The 20,425-nt window shown below is 45.6% G+C and overlaps 1 protein-coding gene across 7 annotated transcripts in view; it reads right to left on the bottom strand.

Moving 5' to 3' along the window:
- Positions 1 to 20,425, bottom strand: part of RAI14 (retinoic acid induced 14) — a 151,068-nt gene that overhangs the window by 55,013 nt on the left and 75,630 nt on the right. The window lies entirely within an intron of this gene.

Genomic DNA, 20,425 nt, shown 5'->3' with positions numbered 1-20,425 from the left:
TGGAAGAAGAGTCAATGGGAGGTATGTGAAGCATGGGGGGGTTCATCGACGGGGAGGAGATCCTGGGACACATCAAAGCCCCTGGGAAACTTTGCAGGCCCAGCCTGCCCTCCAGACACATCCCCACCCCAGCCCTTGCTAAGCCTTACTTTCTGGCCTCTCCAGCTGTGGACACCACCACCCTGAAAGAGAATCTTCTTCCCTCCCCAACGCTTTCTGTAGACAGGTCTCTAGGGCTGGCTGCTTCCCTGTGACCCCGAAAAATAAGAATCTCCAAGTAATTCATATTAAAGCCTTTGCCACGGACCACTTCCAGGAAGACGCAAGGAGACTCTGGAGATTTAAAAGCTAACAAGAGGGACTCTTTTAAAGGACCACAGTCTTCCATGGGCCAGAAGTGTGTTCACATCTCTCTGTACGCATGGAACTGGGAAACCCAACAGGACTGTGCCCTCTCTTAGAGCAAGGGTGAGGCCACCAGATGTCCCCAGCACCCCTCCAACCCTAGCCTAGAGGCAGGGCTTTAGAGAAAGTCACAGGCTGTGGAGGTGTACAACAGGTATAACCCAGGGTTCAAGTCAGGAATTTGCTTCTCTGAGAGCCTCAGGGCGGGGTGTCTTCCATTTCTCAGGACTCCCTCCTTCCCGCATGAAGGAGGAAGTCCTCCTTCTACTTGCCATCACTGAGTGCAAGCACACAGCAAGCATGAGGTAGGTTTGGATGAAAATCACAAGTCTGTCCTCTAGGCTACGTGAAGTCCAGAACTCTAGATGGACACTTGCATGCTATCGATCTTAAGTCACCTGGAAAAAAACCTCTCTGCCTCAGTTTCCCAAAGCTTTGAACTGGATGACCACTGTGATTCCTCTAAATGTTAAAAGGTTTCATCTGGGGCTCCCCTGATGACACAGTGGTTGAGAGTCCGCCTGCGGATGCAGGGGACTCGGGTTCGTGCCCCGGTCCGGGATGATCCCACATGCCGCGGAGCGGCTGGGCCCGTGAGCCATGGCCGCTGAGCCTGCGCATCCAGAGCCTGTGCTCCGCAACGGGAGAGGCCACAGCAGTGAGAGGCCCGTGTACCACAAAAAAAAAAAAAAAAAAGTTTAATCTATAAAATGCCCCACACCAAACAGTGATAGGAATTATTCTAGAACAGTACTGTCTGTGATAATGGAAATGTTCTATATATGCACTGTCCAAAGCTGTAGCCACTCGGCCAGTGATTCTCAACCGGGGGTGACTTTGCCCCTCAAGGGACATTTAGCAATCTCAACAGACAGTTTTGACTGTCATGACTAGAGAATGCTCCTGGCATCCAGTAGGTAGAGCCTGAGGTGCTGCTAAACACCCTACAATGCATGGGATGGCTCCCTCCCCCACAACCAAGAATTATCTGGCCCCAAACGCCAGTCTCGAATTAGCCACATGTGGCTACTGAGCACTGGAAATGCGGCCAATGCGACTGAGGAACTGAATTTTTAATTTTAATTTTAAACTTCAAGTGCCAGTAGCTAGGGGCTATCATATAGAACAGCACAGCTTCACATGAAGGCTCTCTAAATATTGTTTAACAAAGAAAGAATGTGTCTGGGCCAAATCATCCCCAATTCTCCTACAACCATCAATTTACTCACAAAGAAGACATTAGGTTTTCTCTTCCATTACAAATCAGGCTTCCTATTGAAGGAGAACGAAGGGAACAAACATACCGCCCAAGGCACAAGCATTTGTTTGTGGAACAGCAAGCTTTACTTAACAATGAAATGTAGCAAACACCAAGAAACAGATCAGCTTATTTCCCCCCACTGCATTTTACTAGCCACAAACAAAACAAAAGAAGTTTACTGAAGCACATTTCGGACCAGTTATCCCTACCTACATTATCTCAAACGCTGCGTTATTATTAGTGTTGTCTTTTAAAATCCTTCCCTAATTTAAACTGACCAAATTAAAACTGGATTGGGCAGATCAAAAGGATATTCAATCTCAGAGGACGTGATTGAGAACCTAAGCCAAGAAAGGCCACATGAAAGGATTTTCCTTCTCAGTGCCCCTAAGGCACTCAACTCTTGGGCAGAGAAACATCTGATTGCAGGGGCTCCCTAAAATTAGTTACACGTGGATCTGTACCGGACACAAGTTCGTGTGCCCAACGCACAGTGAGGCCAAACAAACCAAAATGTCGGGAGTTTGGAGCAGAGAAAGGTTTATTGCAGGGCCATGCAAGGAGAAAGGGTGGCTCGTGCCCCCCAAAACCCTGGACGCCCTGAAGGGTTTCAGCAAAGCATTTTTAAAGTCCAGGGGCGTCCCAGGGTATGTGATCAGCTCGGGCACAATTCTCTGATTGGATGATGGGCGGCTTAGGCACCAGAAGGTCTGGGGGCTATGTGCTCAAGATCATCCAGTAGATCTTCCATTGGGTGGTGGTTTCTTAGCACCTGAAAAGCCCAGGCAATGTGTAGGAGATACCATTATCTGAGCACTTCAGAGAGGAGCTACAGCAGAGGATACGGGAGAGGGGTCTGTTGCGGGAAGGGCCCAGGGTCCCGCTCAGTTACAAAGGTGCCAGTGCCGGGAGGGTGGTTTTGCAGGACAGGGCACAGAAGCCTTGGGCTCCCACACGCATGCGCACACACACCCCATACCTTGCCCTATGCGTTTCTTCCATTTGGCTGCTCCTGAATGGTATCCTTTATAAACTGATAATAGTAAGGGAAGTGCCCTCCTGAGTTCTGTGAGCCATTCAAGCAAATCATCAAACCTGAGGAGGGCTTCCCCGGTGGTGCAACGGCTAAGACTCCGCGCTCCCAATGCAGGGGCCCCAGGTTCGATCCCTGGTCCGGGAACTAGATCCCACATGCCGCAACGAAGAGTCTGCATGCCTCAACTAAGGAGCCAGCGAGCCTGCCTGCCTGCCACAGCTAAGACCAGGTGCAACGAAATGAATTAATTAAATAAATATTTTAAAAAAACAAACAAAAACCTGAGGTGGGGGTGTTGTGGGACCCTTGGACTTTATAGCTGGCCAGTGAGAAGCATGGTTGGCCCAGGACCTGAAACTGGCATCTGAAGTGGGAGCACTCTTGTGGGACTGAGACCTTAACCTGTGGGGTCAGATGCTAACTCCAGGGCGTTAGGGTCAGAACTGAACTGCATCGCTGGACCCCCACTTTGTCAGGGAAGTTGAAGAGCTGGGTGTTGGTATGATGGAACCCTCCACCCCCGACTGCATCCGGGGCTGTAAGCAGAAAGGTTAGGGGGTCCCCGGAGACAGAGAACCAGGAATGGCTTTCCTGACATAAGAGAAGCCATTCTGGCCTAAGCCATTTTGTGATCTAAGCCTGGCCATAATGCTTGCCCTTGAACAGGTCTCAGTAATCAATGATCCCAAGGGAACAAAGGAATTCGGAAACAGAGAAAAGGCAGTCAAACAACAGTGCAGTGATAAAGCAGAGTCCTAGCTCCTCCTCAAGGGATAGACATAATAACATATCTTTGAGTTCTGCAGGAACTAAGGCCCCTACCCAGGAGGAGGATGGAATGATGATGTTGACCCTCCGGACTTCAATCAACTAAAGCTTGGACTAGTTGACCTGTGCCCCAGTTCTATGCTGAATTCTCCTCTGCTCAAGCAAGCCCCCTCATGAATATGCATGTGTCCTTAGCATGAAACTTCCCCCACTTTGCTGTTCGGTGGAGATGCTGCTTTGGGAGAGATCCCCGGGGTTCTCCTTACTGGCTGCAAGTAATGAATCCTTGCTTTTCCTGATCTTCAGCTTGGCTGTGTCTATTGGCTCGACATCCACCAAGAGGTGGATCCGGTTTTCGGGTAACAGTGTCAGAAATAGATCACAGGATAGATGAGGTGTGAAATTTTGCCATAACATTCCAAAGTAATTCACTCATACTCCGGAATCAAGGAAGGCTTCCGGAGACCACCATCACATCAACAAGCCCCCTCCCCCTCCTGGCGCTCCCTCCACAGGCAGGCTCACCTCTGCCTCCACACTGGGCTCCTGGTCCCCTTAGAGCAGTGTTTTTAACCTCTTAGTGGATTAAACCAACATTAAAAAAAATAATAAAGTAGAAAAAAAAAATTAAACATCAGATGCATAAACATTCTATGAAACTTCTAAGTGTGTAGCGGGTGGTGATATAAAATACATTTCTTACTGGGGAATCACAATAAAAAACGATGGATGCCACTGCTTCAGAATGCAGTCATCCCATCCGCCTCTGGAAAGGCTGCCTTCTAAAGCCCAGTGGACCCTGCAGGCTCTTTAAGCCTTTCCAGGGGACCTCTCTGGGCTTCTGGCCGCTGTCAGTCCCCGAGGGCCCGCCCACTCACCTCCACTGAAGCCCACAGTCTAGACTTGATGAAATATCGCGTCCCGGCTTTTGTGCGCCAGCTCAGCGGGTGCTAGTTTTATCTCCTGGTCTCCAGCTCCCTCAAGGCACTGACAACAGCCTTTATTTCTTAGCCCCGTGGTGCCTACTAAATGCTCTGTGTCTGATTTTAGTAGGAGTTTCTTCCTCTTGATCAGCTTCAACCTCTGACTTGGCAAATATTTCTTTCTTCATTTCTGAAACTCTTTCATCCTTTTGCAAACAACTATTTAATCGTTTCAGATTTTATTTTTAAACAAGCTAAACAAATCCAGCTCCCTCAACTTTTCTACTCCATTAACTCTTCGAAGGCCACTTTTCCGAGATTTTAACCACAGGTACACTTTCTCCAAATCTCTTCCCAACCACGGATCCACGCCTCATCAATCCATCAGGGTGAACCCAGTGTCCCCCAGTCAGGGGAACTGCATGTGAACTGGTTAAATACACAGACTCCCAGGTCCCATCCTGGAGAGATTCTGGTCCCAGCGATTGGGATGTAGGGTAGGCAGAGGGTCCTGGACTGACCCAGGTTCAACGACTGCTCTGCTTTGGATTGCAGGTTTGGGGACAATGGGAACCCATGCTAAGGCTAAGCAGAGAATTTACTTGAAAGAATTTTCTTCCTCCACAAGGCGTTATTAAGGACAGGGCTGGGAGAAGAGAATTCTTCTTCACTTTTTCCTTACGGAACTAGGTATTTTGTTTCCTATAAAAGCTTAATAAATATTAGGCTTTCTCTAGGAGTTGCATGTGCAACCTATGTATAAGACGTGTATGAAATGTCAATGAAAGCATTGTTCATAATAGGCAAAAATGACAAATAATCACACATCCAATAACAGAACATGGATAAATAAATTACAGTATACTCAAACAATGGAATATCACACAGCAGTGAAAATGAACACACCACAACTGCATGCAAGAACACGGATGAATATTTAAAACAATATTGGTGAAAGTAGCAAGACACAAAAGAACACAACAGTACGACTGCACGTATATAAAGATGAAAACGGAGAAAATGGATCCATATTGTTTAGGGATGCATATACAGATGATAAAACCATAAAGAAAAGAACAAGGTTACCATAAAAGTCAGGATATTGGCTGGGGTGGGTGTGCGTGGCATCTGATCAGGAAGGGACACCTGGGCGCATTCTAGAGTCCAGCTCAATTTCCTGGCCTGGTTGGTGCCTCTACAGATGTTCACTTGTTAAAGTCTACGTTCCTGTTTTGTGCACTCTTCTCTATACGTGATTATATTTCACACACACACACACACTCTCTCTCTCTCACACGCACGCCCAGAATTTAGAAAGAAGTCTTGTGGTTCATTTTCTGGTCAAATCATCACCAGACGAAGTGCCTTTGGACCGTCTGCATTCTCACTTGCTGTCTCCTCGTCTCTAAAATAAAGGCCGCCTGCTGCCAGAATGTGGTTCTTAGGAGGCCTCACAAATCCCCTGGAGAATCTAATTAACGTATGGACTTTGCTCAGAATAATGCAAACACACAAACGTCTGCATACAAAAGAGGGTTCTCCGGGGAATTCCCCCCCGTGGTCAGAACTGGGTGTTTTTACTGTAGGGGGCCCGGGTTCGATCCCTGGTCGGGTAACCACGATCCCGCAAGCCTCGCACCTCGGCCAAAAAAAAAAGATTAAAAAAAAAAGATTATTCAAAGAGGGTTCTCCAGCGTAAACCCCTACCCCTAGGCCCATCTGTAAGCCTAAATTAAGAATTCCTGGGGCTTCCCTGGTGGCGCAGTGGTTGAGAGTCCGCCTGCCGATGCAGGGGACACGGGTTCGTGCCCCAGTCCGGGAAGATCCCACATGCCGCGGAGCGGCTGGGCCCGTGAGCCATGGCCTCTGAGCCTGCGCATCCGGAGCCTGTGCTCCGCAGTGGGAGAGGCCACAACAGTGAGAGGCCCGCGTACCGCAAAAAAAAAAAAAAAAAAAAAAGAATTCCTGGCGTAGAGAAAGAAAGAGTCTTCAGCTTTTAAGTGCTTCTGAGTTGAAATTCCAGCACCACCACCTCGCATTTAGGTGGTCTAGAGTAGGTCATCCACATTTAAGTCTCTATTTCCTTATCTGTAAAATGGGAGAAATCCTACCTACTTGCACATTAGCCTGGGAATTAAATGCAATGTACATAAAGGGCCTGCCACATATTAGGCACCAAAAAAATGGTGATTATGATTAGGCTTGAATTAGATGATCTGCACGGTTCCCTTTTTGGTTTATGCTCTGAGTCTTCCAAAATGTACAAGTTAGGACGAATGGTCCACGACCCCTTTCAGAGGCAGATAACGCCTTAAATTTGCAAATTTTCTACTACGCTTCTTAAGAATCACATTTTAAAGGGCTCTAGAGACAACACTCACAGACATGAACTATTTTAGTGACTACGGCTCACTTCTCCAGGAGACTGTTTAAACAGACACTGTTTCAACAGAGCACATTGGGCCCCACTTGCGAGTTCAGGAAGCCATATGTTACGCTCTGGAGACATGTGTAATGTGTCAGCTGTAAAGGGCAGCGTGTGGGAAAGGCAGACCTTACCTTCCATGTGGGCTCCAAACATTCCTGCTAATATATCACAAATGGGATTTTCAATGGCTGGTCAGTAAGTGTCCTATTCGTCAAATCATTTCCAAATGACACACTTACTTAAGAGCTTTTCCTTGAAGTTTGGCCCTTTTGAAAGACATGCCTGCCTCCTGCAAGGGTTGCAGAGACCCTGTCAACCACGTGACGAACGCTGGGGCTTTGGCAACGTCTGCCCTTGGCCAGACGTGGCATCACCTTCCTTTCTCTTGCTTTAATCACTGGGAACTGAAAAACCAGTGGAAACTCAGCGGTCGCAGACATCTGGCTAGTGGGCAGGTTTGAGTTTTGGAATACACCAACCCCACCAAAATAATCCAGAGGCACAGAGCGATCCAGGAAGAGAAAGTTTCTTTGACTTCCTTTAGGAAAAATGCTAAAAACCCTAAGGATCAGAAATTCATGTAGCTCCTGCTGGATGGAGGTTGAGCAGCCATCCGGAGGAGTCTATTTGAGAGATTATCTTTGGCAAGACTGCCTTTCTCTCTCTAGTTTACGGAGAGTAGACTGTTTTGCCAAAATAATCAGTTCGGCTAAAATGAACATTAGACAAAGTAGACAGTGTTTTCACCACTGGGAAGGTTTCAGATTCACACCATCCAGGAAAAAAAAAAAAAAAAAAAAGAGCACACACCTCCTATTTTAAGACAGAGGACAAGAAACTGGCAAGCTTCGGGCCAGATGATACTTTCCCCTGTTGACTGTACCAGCCAGTGCTTATTAGATATCTACCTACTAGGTACAAAGTAACATTTGAAATTCTATAGATGTTAACATTCATGTATTTGTTCTTTCATTCATTCAAACTCAGTGCCTTTTACATGATTGGCATGGTCTTTACTGAATTTTCTATACAGTTGAGACAAAACACAGCAATATGAGAAATAGGCCAACAATACAAAACAAGACTCAGAGTGGTAAAAGGAGTGAAATGGGGAATCAGTCCAATTTAAGGGAGGGACGACTTTCAGCTGGGCAGGGAGGGAAGGCTTTTTGACTGGATGATGAACTAGATCTTGCAATGAGTAATATTTAGGTTAATGGAAAGAAGACACAACAATTGAAAAATGCAAGATGTATTTAGAAAAGAGCGTAAATAGTGAGCTGATCCACGTGAGGCCTTCCAAGACTTTCCTCTTTGGCATCCATGGAACACCCAGGAAATTACCAATAGACCAGGACGTAAAAATCTGACCATTCTCCTGTCTTTAACAAACCCAGCAGCTTCATATAATGTCAGTTACTTTCCATATAATGTCAGTTACTTCAGACCAAAACATAAGTTCATCTAAAATGAGTTTCCCTCTCCCCACATTTTTATGTCAGATTATTCACACGTGCAGGTTCCAGTGTCTCTGTGAATCACCCTGAAATCTGTCCGCGTCTCTTCAACAGACTATGTTATGTGATTCCACATAAATGCTGAATGCTGCGTCATGGACCTAACACATAATTATCAACACCTCCATCCAGAAACAGGCTAGTCCCTCTGCCAGACCCACTTCACACACCGCCCTGCTCACTGATGCCTGACCCCCACTCACTGCTAGTCACCTGGACCGGTCACTTCCCCGGCTAGGCTCTCCCATGCTTCTCTTCCACGGCGTTTGGCACAGCTGTAATTACACAGTATTCCTAAAGTACCGGCCTGTCAACCTCTCACTGGACTGGGATTTCCAGGGCACGGCCAATGGCCAGCATCTATCTTGTTCATCATAAAGCCTTGGCCCCTGGCCCACTGCCTGCCAGACGGTAGGGGCTCAATTCAGAGCTGTTCCTTCAACAGCTTTGTTCTCCTTCCTTCTACCTTGGGAGCCAGTACTGATTAATCTTCTCCATTGATGCCTTTGTCTCAGTTCACAAATGCATGTCAAGGCTCCATAATCCTATCAAATTCCTTCCCTTGACTATGCTAACCAGTTTAAAACATTATTCTATCCTTAAAACCATGTCACATCAGGTAAACACAGTCTCAAGGGAACAGAGATAAATCTGGGAATAGATCAAACCAACTTTACCCTTCAGGGAGAAAAATGGTTCCATCCAATTCAGTTGGGCTCAAGTACCTGTTTATTTTATCTACATACATCAAACAGGGGAGTATGTGTGTATATACATATACGTACACACATACATACACACACACACAGTACCATGGAAAGTCCTAGGGATAAAAAGATGGATATGAAGTAATGTGGGCACTGAAGAAGTTCATGTACTTCTGAGGACAGGAACACACCCAGTAACTACTTACATCATCATCTGTCCGTGCTCAGCCAGTGTTGAGAACTGAGTGCTACTGAAGCCCAGAGAGGATGCTATTACAACCCCAAACAGCCAAAATCGCATAGTTCTAGAAACTGTACTACAGTTCCTACTTAATATTACATAATTGTAATTACATTAATAGTACCAAAAGGTAACAACATAACAATATAAATACAATTTAATATTAGCAATAACCCTATGAAGCAGGTACCATCCTGAGTTCATGCGACAGATGAGAAAACAGGCAATGAGAGGTTAAGAAGCACGAAAAGCTACTCTTGGTTCTCTCGAGAAGAAAGGTAAAGCCGTTCACTTTAAAGAAAACGAAGACACTTTTTAGGATGAGCAAGATTTAAGCGTATTTCTAGACTGAGGCGAGCAATGGGGTCAGTAGAGAAAGGAGTGCAAACTATAAGGAGTGGGGGACGGAAGTGAGGATTCAGCCCAGGCAGAAGACGGATCTCTGTGAGTGAGAGACTAAGTAACTCAGGTTATGGCTCAGAGACAGAAAGGAGGAAGAGGAGGGCGAGCAGAGGCTCTGTGGTAGAGAGGACGTCAGTTCGTGTTTTATAGCTTCTGTTTTCTCGGGGAGACAGGAGGTGAAGTAGGCAGGGTCAGGGGTGGCTGAGGAGCTCAAGAAATGTTCCCAGTAGCTAATGCTCCCAGTGGCTCCTGGGGGAAATGAGAAGGGAAACCCACTTGGAATGAGCAAAGGGGTTTTCAAGCAGCCCTGAAGGTCCAGCTGAGAGCAGGAATTATAACTCCATACAGAAACGACTTAGTGGTGGTGTGTGATTTTTCACTAGAGCAAGGGGTGGGTAGCTTGATCCATGCCTGGAGACTGGGAAGACAGATAAAGCAGAGATTCCAGGGTCAAGAGGACAGGAGGTACCAGGAAACAGGTATTTAAAATGACTATGGGATCAGGGCAGAGAAGGGTAAGGTCCGGACATAGTCCTATAGGCCAGAGGCAGGTTGTCAGATGGGTCATTTAGACGAATGTTAGAATTCCCGTGATGATAGCAGGAAGGAAAAGCAGGAGCTGGCAGCTAAATTCCTAGAAAAAGAGCCCCCAAGAGATGATGAAGAAAGTGAGATGAGGGTGGCCCAGCATAAACAAAAAGAGTGATTGTCAACAGAGAAAGGAGTGACGAGGTTGCAGAGCGAATGGCACAAGCCTTAATACAGAAATGGCTTCCTGTGACTTACTTGAGTTTCTACTATGTACCAGTCCCTTCCGGGTGCCCTCAAGAATTGACTTCATTTCAGTCTAAGCACCTGTACTGGCTTGAACGGTATCACTACAAAATTCATGCCCCCCCCGCCGCCGCCCACAAACCCTAGAATGTGACCTTATTTTGAAAGAGGGTTTTTGCACATGTAATCAAGTTAAGAGCAGGTCATTCTGGATTAGGGTAGGCTCCAAGCCCAATGACTGGTGTCCCTGCAAGGAGAGAGAGATGAAGACATAGAGGAAACAGAAAGAAGGCCACGTGATGACAGAGGCAGAGATTGGAGTTATGCTGCCATTAACCAAGGAATGCTGGCAACCACCAGAGGCTAGAAGAGGTAAGGAAGGATTCCTCCTTAGAGCCTTCGGAGGGAATATGGCCCTGTCAACGCCTTGATGTGGGGCTTCTAGCCTCCAGATCTGTGAGAGAACAGATTTCTGTTGTTGTTGTTTTGTTTGTTTGTTTGTTTTGCGGTACGCGGGCCTCTCACTGTTGTGGCCTCTCCCTTTGCGGAGCACAGGCTCCGGACGCTCAGGCTCAGCGGCCGTGGCTCACGGGCCCAGCCGCTCCGCGGCATGTGGGATCTTCCTGGACCAGGGCACGAACCCGTGTCCCCTGAATCGGTAGGCAGACTCTCAACCACTGCGCCACCAGGGAAGCCCTAGATTTCTGTTGTTTTAAGCCAATTGGTTTATGGTATTTATTATGGCAGCTCTAGGAAATTAATACACCATCCAGTGAGATACCTATTATTATCCTCATTTTACTGATGAGGAAACTGAAGATCAGAAAATATAAGAATCTTGGCCAAAGTTACAAGGTCAGAAAGTAGGAGGATCAGGATTCAAACCCCAGACCTTTGTACCTTTTCCACTGCACAGTCCTGCCCCTCACATATGTTCATTGCACTGGGGAAGACCAGGTAGAACACAGATGATGGCATGGGGGGCCATGTGAAGCAGAGGGACAGACCTCAGTCTGGTGGTACTAAGATTGGAAACTCTAAGCTCTAAATCCTTTTTAAAAGCAGGAACCCCACTAAAGCAAACTCAATATGATACATGAACTTTATGGTTATACAAAAGCGTTTAAAGTATGGTTATTTATAAGCATATTCACAGTAAGGTCTCTTTGAATAGTAAACTCATATATATATATATTTATTTATGAATCATATGTAAATGAGACTTGATTTACTCTAAGAATCTTCATTACTTAAAGGGAGATACATGTGTAACAATGAATATCTTAAGGCCTGAGCAAGGCTTTCCTTGCACACAGACAGGACACCTGTGGACATGTCTGGCTATAATCCAAGCACACGCCACATGCCAAGTATTTTTGGCATGCATTTGAGCATAATAGGCAGCCACAACCCCTGAGCTTTGCTCTTTACCCAAGGGTCACAATATAGATTTCACATGAAGTATCCAGACGAAATGATTTCATCCATAAGGTCTTAAGCCAAATGCTTGAGTGCACTTTAAGTGCCTAAATGGTCAGAGAAGAGGATCAGGGGGGTCCCTTGCCCTGATCATGCCCAGGCATCATGCTCTTTATAGATGTTAAATGATGACCGCGGGACAAAATGACAGCTAAAGAAATCTATGAGCAGTGGAAACAGTCCTTGAACTTACAAATTCTACGAGCATTCTCTGCTCTGTATTTCCTGCTCCCCTTGCCCACTCCCTACACTGGTACCCCACCCCATACTCTTCCTTCTGGAACCAGTCAGTTCAGCAGGTGAAAGCTGGGATCTTCAACGGGGTAGGTGTCGACCCAGGACCAGGATATCTCCATTGCCAATGACTCGTTTTCTTGTTTTGGGACTAAGAACATTTGAGAACCCCAAGTTGAGGGTAGGAGACCAAGGCAGCTCCCCCTACTTAGTGTCCCCTAACCATGTGCAAGTCACAAGTGACTATAGTGAGTCGAATAATGCCCCCCATTCATATCCACCTAGAACCTCAGAATGTGACCTTAATTGAAAATAAGATTTTGAGATAAAAATGGGCCCCAAATCCAATGATTAGTATCCTTATAAGAAGTGAGGACAGAGGCTTCCCTGGTGGCGCAGTGGTTGAGAGTCCGCCTGCCGATGCAGGGGACACGGGTTCGTTCCCCGGTCCGGGAGGATCCCACGTGCCGCGGAGTGGCTGGGCCCGTGAGCCATGGCTGCTGGGCCTGCGCGTCCGGAGCCTGTGCTCCGCAACGGGAGAGGCCACAGCGGTGAGAGGCCCGCGTACCGCAAAAAAAAAAAAAAAGAAGTGAGGACAGAGACACGGGGAAGAAGGCCATGTGAAGATGGTGGCAGAGATTAAAGTGATGTGTCTACAAGCCAAGGGATACCAGCAGTCAGCAGAAGGTAGGAGAGAGGCATCGGGCATTTTCTCCATCAGGACCCGCAGAAGGAACCAATCCTGCCTGGGCCTTGATTGTGGACTTCTGGTCTCCTGGACTGTAAGAGAATACATTTCTGTTGTTTTAAGCCATCCAGTTTGTGGTAGCCCTAAGAATCTAAGACAGTGACCCATGGAAAGAGGGTTGCTTAACCAGCACAAAATTGCCCACACAGGACTCCATCCCCGCTGACTGCGGGTCAACAGAAACCTTCTGGGGGACCCACAGATGACACTGATTCAGTTCCTGTTTGTTCACAGCCAGCAGGGTACAAACACAGAAATGGGGAACCTGCAGTAAGGTGGCTGTACCTAACGTCTATCTCAAGGCTGGTGGAACAGCCAAATTTTAAAAAATCGACTTCTCTAAGTTTTTCAAAATTTTTAGAGGGAAAACCTTTTTATGATTAAAAGAATAATAATATACCTGTTTATACCCAATGTCTTTCAAAGAGAATGGTTAAGTGGCTACATAATAGAATCACCTAAGTCTCTTGGAAAAAATATGAGTGTTAACTTTTAAAAATTCTCTACGTGATTCTCTTGTGAGCCAGAACTATTCTTCCCTGAGCAACAGTGAAGATGACATGTTAGCCTGATATTAACCACATTTGTCTCTGTTAAAATGCTGAACTAGACAAGAGGGTGAATCTCAACATTCCCTACCTTTCTGCACATGAAGATGGAATAAGTCCCAACAGGCAATCGAGATGCCCCACAGAGAGAAAAGGACCTTAACCACACTCACTGCACCCTCCTTCTGATGGGTCCCTTGTCCTGATGCCCGTGCCTTGGTTATTGCTAAGTTCATCTGAGATATTGTGATTTATTAAAAAAAAAATATATATATATATATCTGATTTCCGTCCCCATTTCCAGCACAGAGCTCCTAAAACCCTTAGAATTTTCTAAGTGGTGAAAGCAAAAAAAAAAAAAAAAAAAGTGTCTTTTGTTATATTAATGAGGTGACTTTTGGACCACAACTAAGGATGGGGGCTGGTCGCCAGGAGAAACAATCATGTGATTAGAGGGTTGGAACTTTCAGTTCTGCGCCCCTAGCCTCAGGGAAGCGGAGAGGGGCTGAAGTTTAATCAGCTGCCGATGGCAAATGATTTCATCAGTCATGCCTAGGTAAGGAAGCCTCCATAAAAACCCAAAGGACAGGGTTTAGAGAGCTTCCAGGTTAGTGAATACCTGGAGATGCAGAGAGGGCATGGGAGCTCCGTGCCTGTTCCCCATACCTCTCCCTGTGCATCTCTTCCATCTGGCTGATTCTGAGTCATCTCCTTCTATAAATAAACCAGAGATCTAGTAAATGGAATGTTTCTTCGAGTTCAATGAGCCGCTCTAGTAAATTCATCAAACCCAAAGAGGCGGTTGTGGGAACCTCTGATTTATAGCCGGACAGTCAAAGGTACAGGTGAAGACCTGGACTTGCGATTAGCGTCTAAAGTGGGGGCAGTCTTGTGGAACTGAGCCCTAACCTGTGGAATCTGATGTTGTCTCCAGGTAGACAGTGTCAGAATTGGGTTGAAGAGTACGACACCCAGCTGATGTCAGTGAATTGCTTGAAGGTGTGTGGAACACCCCACCTACTGTAATTGGTACTAGAATCATATTGTCAGTCAAGCCAAAGACCCTGGCTCTTCTCTCCCTCCACCTCCCCAGCCAATTCCTCACCAACAACTGTTGACAACTGCTTCTTGGTTTCCCTTGCGTTGACTTGTTTTCCATCCTACAGCCAATGCCTTTAACTAATCCAGTTCAGTTCCACAAACACATGCTTTTGTCAGGCATCATGCTAGACACTTCAGATGAGGCCCCCCTCTTTAGGCACACCGACAGGTACAGATACTTGGAGAACCTGGGAAGAGGTTCTGACACGGATCACTGTTTACCTGGGACGTTTCAATAGCCTCTTAACTGGCCTTTCTACCTCCAGCCCCGCACCCTCCACCCACCTCCACCCCGGCCCTCCTGCTTCCCATGCCAACGTCCCTGGGGGTTGAATGTTCTTGCCCCCTGCTCTGGCTCACTTTCGTATACAAAATCACCCATGGCTGTCTATGGCCAACAAGAGAGCCAATACTCTTTAGCGCCCCTCTACACACACATACAGTGGAAGGCTTCTCTTAATCCAGTTTCAAACCTTCAGTTCCACTCTGCCCACCTCTCCGTCGGGCCGCCCCCCATGGCCCTACACAAACGCTCCACTAGAGCCAAGCTCTTGGGCTCCAGAATCCAACTTAGTCTTTCCCCTTCTATGTGAAAATTACTCAAGTAATTTTTCCTCTCTCATTTTTATCTTGCCATCTCTCTTCTGCCAAGGAGGCATAAAGCTGCTCCCTGCCCTCTATTTTAACAAAGTTTTACACTAGCCTTTGAAGTATATGGTTTTCCCATTTCATGTCTCACAGAGAGAAGATAGAGTGCAGGGCTAAGAGCTTGGATTCTGGGCTCCTGGATCCAAACCCTGGCTCTATCACTTACTAGCTGTGTACCCTAGAGAAGTCATTTAAACTCCCTATGCCTCAGTTTCCTTATTTGTAAAATGGAAGATAACAGCACATTTAAAAATATTTGACTCCCCAGACAGATTGTACTTGATGGCAGAAAATTTCGTATTCTTCCACAGTCCCCCTGCCCCTGTAGTTATCTGGATATTTTTTAATGAATCAATACATTAAAATAAACCTGCTCCAGTTTGGAGGAAACATTCCAGGGCTCCACCTCATCCCTACCACTCCAAATTTCTATCTGTGCTGCAACTGGCTTTGGAAGCCTCAAGAACCAGAAGGTGACTTAAATAATCAAAATACTACACACACATAAGCGCACTGTCTAATGTTATCGGAGGTTAATTTTAAATAGTCTGGATATTTTAATGTATTTTAGGCAAGAGATACCACTGATTTATTTACAACAAAATTCTTGTAGTTCTCAAGAAAGGGCATATATGTTATAGCTTTTCTACACTCCGATAATAGCCAACCCAAAATAAACTCCAATATCCACCCACAGGGGAAAAATCTTGTTCCAAGAAATTATTTCTGCCTGACGTCTGAAGGCAGAGGGCAGTGGTTCTTAAGAGCACAAGACAAGGGGCCATTACGTTTATCATCGGTCTGACCTTTCTGAGGCTTCCCATGAGCATGGGTACAGATGGCCCTCCTGCATCACTGTCTCCCCGGTCCCCCAAGACAAAGGGCCCCCGAGGAGAGCCCAAGAAGACCGAAGCCCGTAACTGCACATTTCCTAATAAGCGCAACGGACAAGCCAAAACCAAGGACACTGACAGATGCAAAGAACTTTGGAAAACTCATCAAAGTTCCCATATGTAAAGCCTCATTCATTATCCTTTTAGAGCCCAGAAGGGATTCCCAGAAAAATGTCTTGTCTTCGAGTTTTATGATTCAGCTAGATGCCGAGTGCCAAAAAAACACAGACAAAAGGCACCAAAAGAGGGAAAATTCTAGTCAAGCAATGTTGGAACTCTGATGTGTGGTCTTGGGCTATGGGTTTTGACCTTCATCTAATATAGATGTCAGGAATCTGCAGTTTGGACATACACACTGGAAATGAATGAGTCTGTTGATAAAACAATGAAATAAAAATAGACAACGCAGATGCTTTCGAAATTCTGAAACTCCATTTTCCAGGGCATGTTACACACCACTTATTGTCACTCACAGTCCATTTCTACTGAAAGTTGCTGGGTGTACATCGAGTGGTGTCCCACAGACTGTGAAGTTCAAGGACAGGGGCTCTGGCTTTTACATCTGTATCTCAGGCACCTCGCACCAGGGCTGACACATGGCCAGTGATGAATACATGTTCATCAAGTGAATGAATGTTTGCCTGAGTGAAAGACGCCAGCAAAGCACTGGGCTTTTTAAAAGATCGTGTTGCTACTAAAATCACTGAGGAAGTAGCCAGCCCTCAGAATTCTCCTAAGATAGTCTTTCTTCTTCACTGCAACTATTTAAAAGTTATTATCTTGACATTTTATTCTTGACATCTCCCTAGACTCCTGGCCATCAATGGACTCCCTTCTATCTATTCTAACAAATCCAAACTCTTCTATCAGATCCTCAATCTCATGGGCACTTACTGAAACGCAGTATAATATAGTGCTTTAAAGCATGGACCTGGAAGCCAGACTGCCTGGGGTCACAGCCCAGTTCCAGCCCTGTGACGCTGGGCAAGTTTCTTAACTCCTGTGTGCCTCAGCTGTAAAATAAGAGATACTAAGAGTCGCTTCTACCATAGAGTAATTGTGAGAATTAAATGAATCAAATATTTGCAAGACATTTAGGACATGGTCTGGCATACAGTAAGCATTCAGTATGAGTTTGCTAATATGGTTATTATTCACACTCCTCAGGGAATGCCCTTTGTTATTTTGCACAGTGGTTCTCATCCTCTAGGATTATTGGCTGATGTCCACATTCACAATACACTCCCATGGCCAATCCCAGATTGACTGATGGCTACAGCACATATGAGACTGTCTACAAGTCCCGAAGCTCCAGCTGCAACTCTCAGCTAAGCTACTAAAGTGGTTGGGACCTTGGGAAAATTCAACAATGTCTTAAATATCTTGACCAATTTATCAGTGTCCCATTAAAATGAGCTGCAGAATATAAAATTAAGAGAAAACTTGTATCTGCACAGGAAACCGTGGAAAGATGACAGCCACCAGCCAGAAACTTCAGGGAACTTCTTATGGTTTTGGGTCAGATGGGACAAGTTTGAAGAACGGCCAATTGGACCAATGATGACAGCTGCCCTCTTGCCTGTCAGGAAGATGCCAGGAAGAGACTCCAACAAACTCCATTCATGATGCCTAATTCAGAGGGAAAAAGGGAGATGGTGAGGGGGACCCCTCCGTATTACCACAAAGTGTACCACATGACAACAGGACGCTGAAAAACATGGGAGGCCAACAGTGCAGGCATGTGTGGCTAGCCCAGAAAGGGGCCCCGCCCCAGTAAATTCCAGGCTGCCCCTGACTCTGAACTCTAACACAGACAAGAGTTTCTTGCTACAGTCACCTCAGATTCACATACTCCTCAGGCTGCTAGGCTTCTGAAATGGCCAAGAACAGAATGACAACCATAGACCTCCTTCTACTTGTTTTTTGGATTGAAATATTTGAGTGGGAATCTTATCGTATCTGATAAAACCCATCTCTTCCCTCAATTCTGGATGAGCATAGCTGTCCTTCTATAAATATTAGCTGCCAGCACAGCACGGGTCCTAAGAACAGCTCCAGCAAGTCCAAAAGAGGCGAATTTCTTTGAGGAATCAGAGCACATTTGTTCCTGTGAAACAGAATTACTCTTTAAGAAACCAGAGAGGTTTTCTAATATGTGCTTTTCCAACTAGATTCAGGAGAAAAATATGTCTAAGAAACTGCTCCATAGAAAAATCTGGAATCAAAGACGACTACATGAACATGCCATATTTAAAATGTGTTGGAAACAGTGAACAGCAGACTGAGGAATCTAGGAAAGTTGGAGCTAAAGTAAGACAAGTTTAACTCAAAGGAAAAGAAAAAATACAAAGTAAAGGAAAAAAGGATCCAGGCAATATATGATGTAGAAATCTAAGCAAAGTTAAGAAATAAAAGAATTAATAAAAGAAAACTACCCTGAGCCAAAGAAAAGCTTGCCTATAAAATGAAATGACTCTCCAAGCGGTGGCTAGGATTAGTGAGAGGGGAGCAGGGGGAAAGAGACCAGTGATTTGAGACACATTCTGTTGACATTTTTTTTTTTTAATTTGAAGGATAAAGAAAAAAATGCTACTGGTATCCAGGTAGAAAACAGGTTATTTTCAAAGGCTCCCCAGATCAGGCTGGCTCAGATTTCTCCAAAACACTAAACACCAGGAGGCAGTGGCCCACCACCAACAGAGTTCTTGGAGGAACCGAGCATCCTGTGGCAATTTTATCTGACAAAACTGTCCTTCAGACGTGCGGAAAACAGAAACTCATTCTCAGACACCCAGAGCACGAGTATGCCCTTACCTAAATGCTCGCTAAAAGTTTTCAAAGCCATGGTCCCCTTGACCAAGGAATGAATCAAAACAAGAACCCCGGGGCTTCCCTGGTGGCGCAGTGGTTAAGAATCCGCCTGCCAATGCAGAGGACATGGGTTCGAGCCCTGGTCCGGGAAGATCCCACATGCCGCGGAGCAACTAAGCCTGTGTGCCACAACTACCGAGCCTGCACTCTAGAGCCCACGAGCCACAACTACTGAAGCCCACGTGCCTAGAGCCCATGCTCTGCAACAAGAGAAGCCACTGCAGTGAGAAGCCCACGCACCGTGATGAAGAGTAGTCCCCACTCGCCACAACTAGAGAAAGCCTGCGCGCAGCAACGAAGACCCAACGCAGCCAAAAATAAATAAATAATTTTAAAAAAAGAACCCCCAAATCTAGGAAATTTGGTTGACATAAATCTTGTGTAGCAAAAAGAAGAAAATGGTTAATATGGCTATAAAACAATGAAGATGTAGATAATCTTGGAACCTGAGAACGAGAATGCAATGTTGATTGCCATCACTCTAAACTAAACATTTAGACTTGACATTTCAAAGTTCAAGACAGCATATTTTCCTCCAATGCACTGTCCTTCCCTAAAGAGCATCCTGCTGGGAGATGGTGATCTTCTTGGAATGGATGACAGGTATCCATTCAAATAACTGCACAATTCCCCAGCTTGTTTTTTAAAAACCAAACCATTCTCAAGATCTGCCTCCAAAATTTTATGCTGGTAGTACTACTTTTCTTAACTTGTCAAAAATCCTTCAAGACCAGCTTAAATGCCACCACTTTTACCCCCAACCTATCCTGCACTACATTATCTTACCTCTGAATTGCTCTGTTTAGTATCCTAACTATACCAATTACAGTACTCAGAACATAGAGGGGGATTCTACAGATTTCTAGATAATGAAGTAAAATGTGGCAACCATTAAAAAGACCATGCTTATGACATTTTCTCATAACACTAAAGAATTGTTGTGCCTTCTGTTATCTCAATTTATGCAAACACACTTTGTACACAGACTTTTATGAAAACGGTCTAATTTAACCTGAATTTTAACTTAATCAAAAGGCTTTCCAAGGTGCGTCTGTAACTACGGAATTTGAGGCCAGCTTGGCATCCAAACTACTGGCATTTTTCTCATATATCACTCTATACACACTCGAGCTCTGCACCTGCCCTCCCCTTCAGAAAAGATTAAAAATCACCTTCTTCACAGAGTTGTTTTGGGGGCTAAACAGGATAATGCATGAAGACCACACAGTGGTGTGGTTTGTACACATCAAGAGCTGAGTGAATGTTTGCTCTTATCATGACCACCTGTATCATGTACCATGAATTTTGCCAGGCCCAGGGGGGTCCAAAAGAAATCAGACCCATAGCCAGGTTCCTAACCCACAGAGCTTACAGGCTGATACTCGACTCATACAGACTGAAGAGATGCAGACCCATGACGCAACATTTCTCTGCCTGCTAA

Source organism: Mesoplodon densirostris, chromosome 3 (assembly GCF_025265405.1).
Source record: "Mesoplodon densirostris isolate mMesDen1 chromosome 3, mMesDen1 primary haplotype, whole genome shotgun sequence".
In the NCBI taxonomy this organism is placed as follows: domain Eukaryota; kingdom Metazoa; phylum Chordata; class Mammalia; order Artiodactyla; family Ziphiidae; genus Mesoplodon; species Mesoplodon densirostris.
The sequence above is the reverse complement of the archived record's forward strand: the minus strand, read 5'-3'. Positions and strand labels throughout refer to the sequence as shown.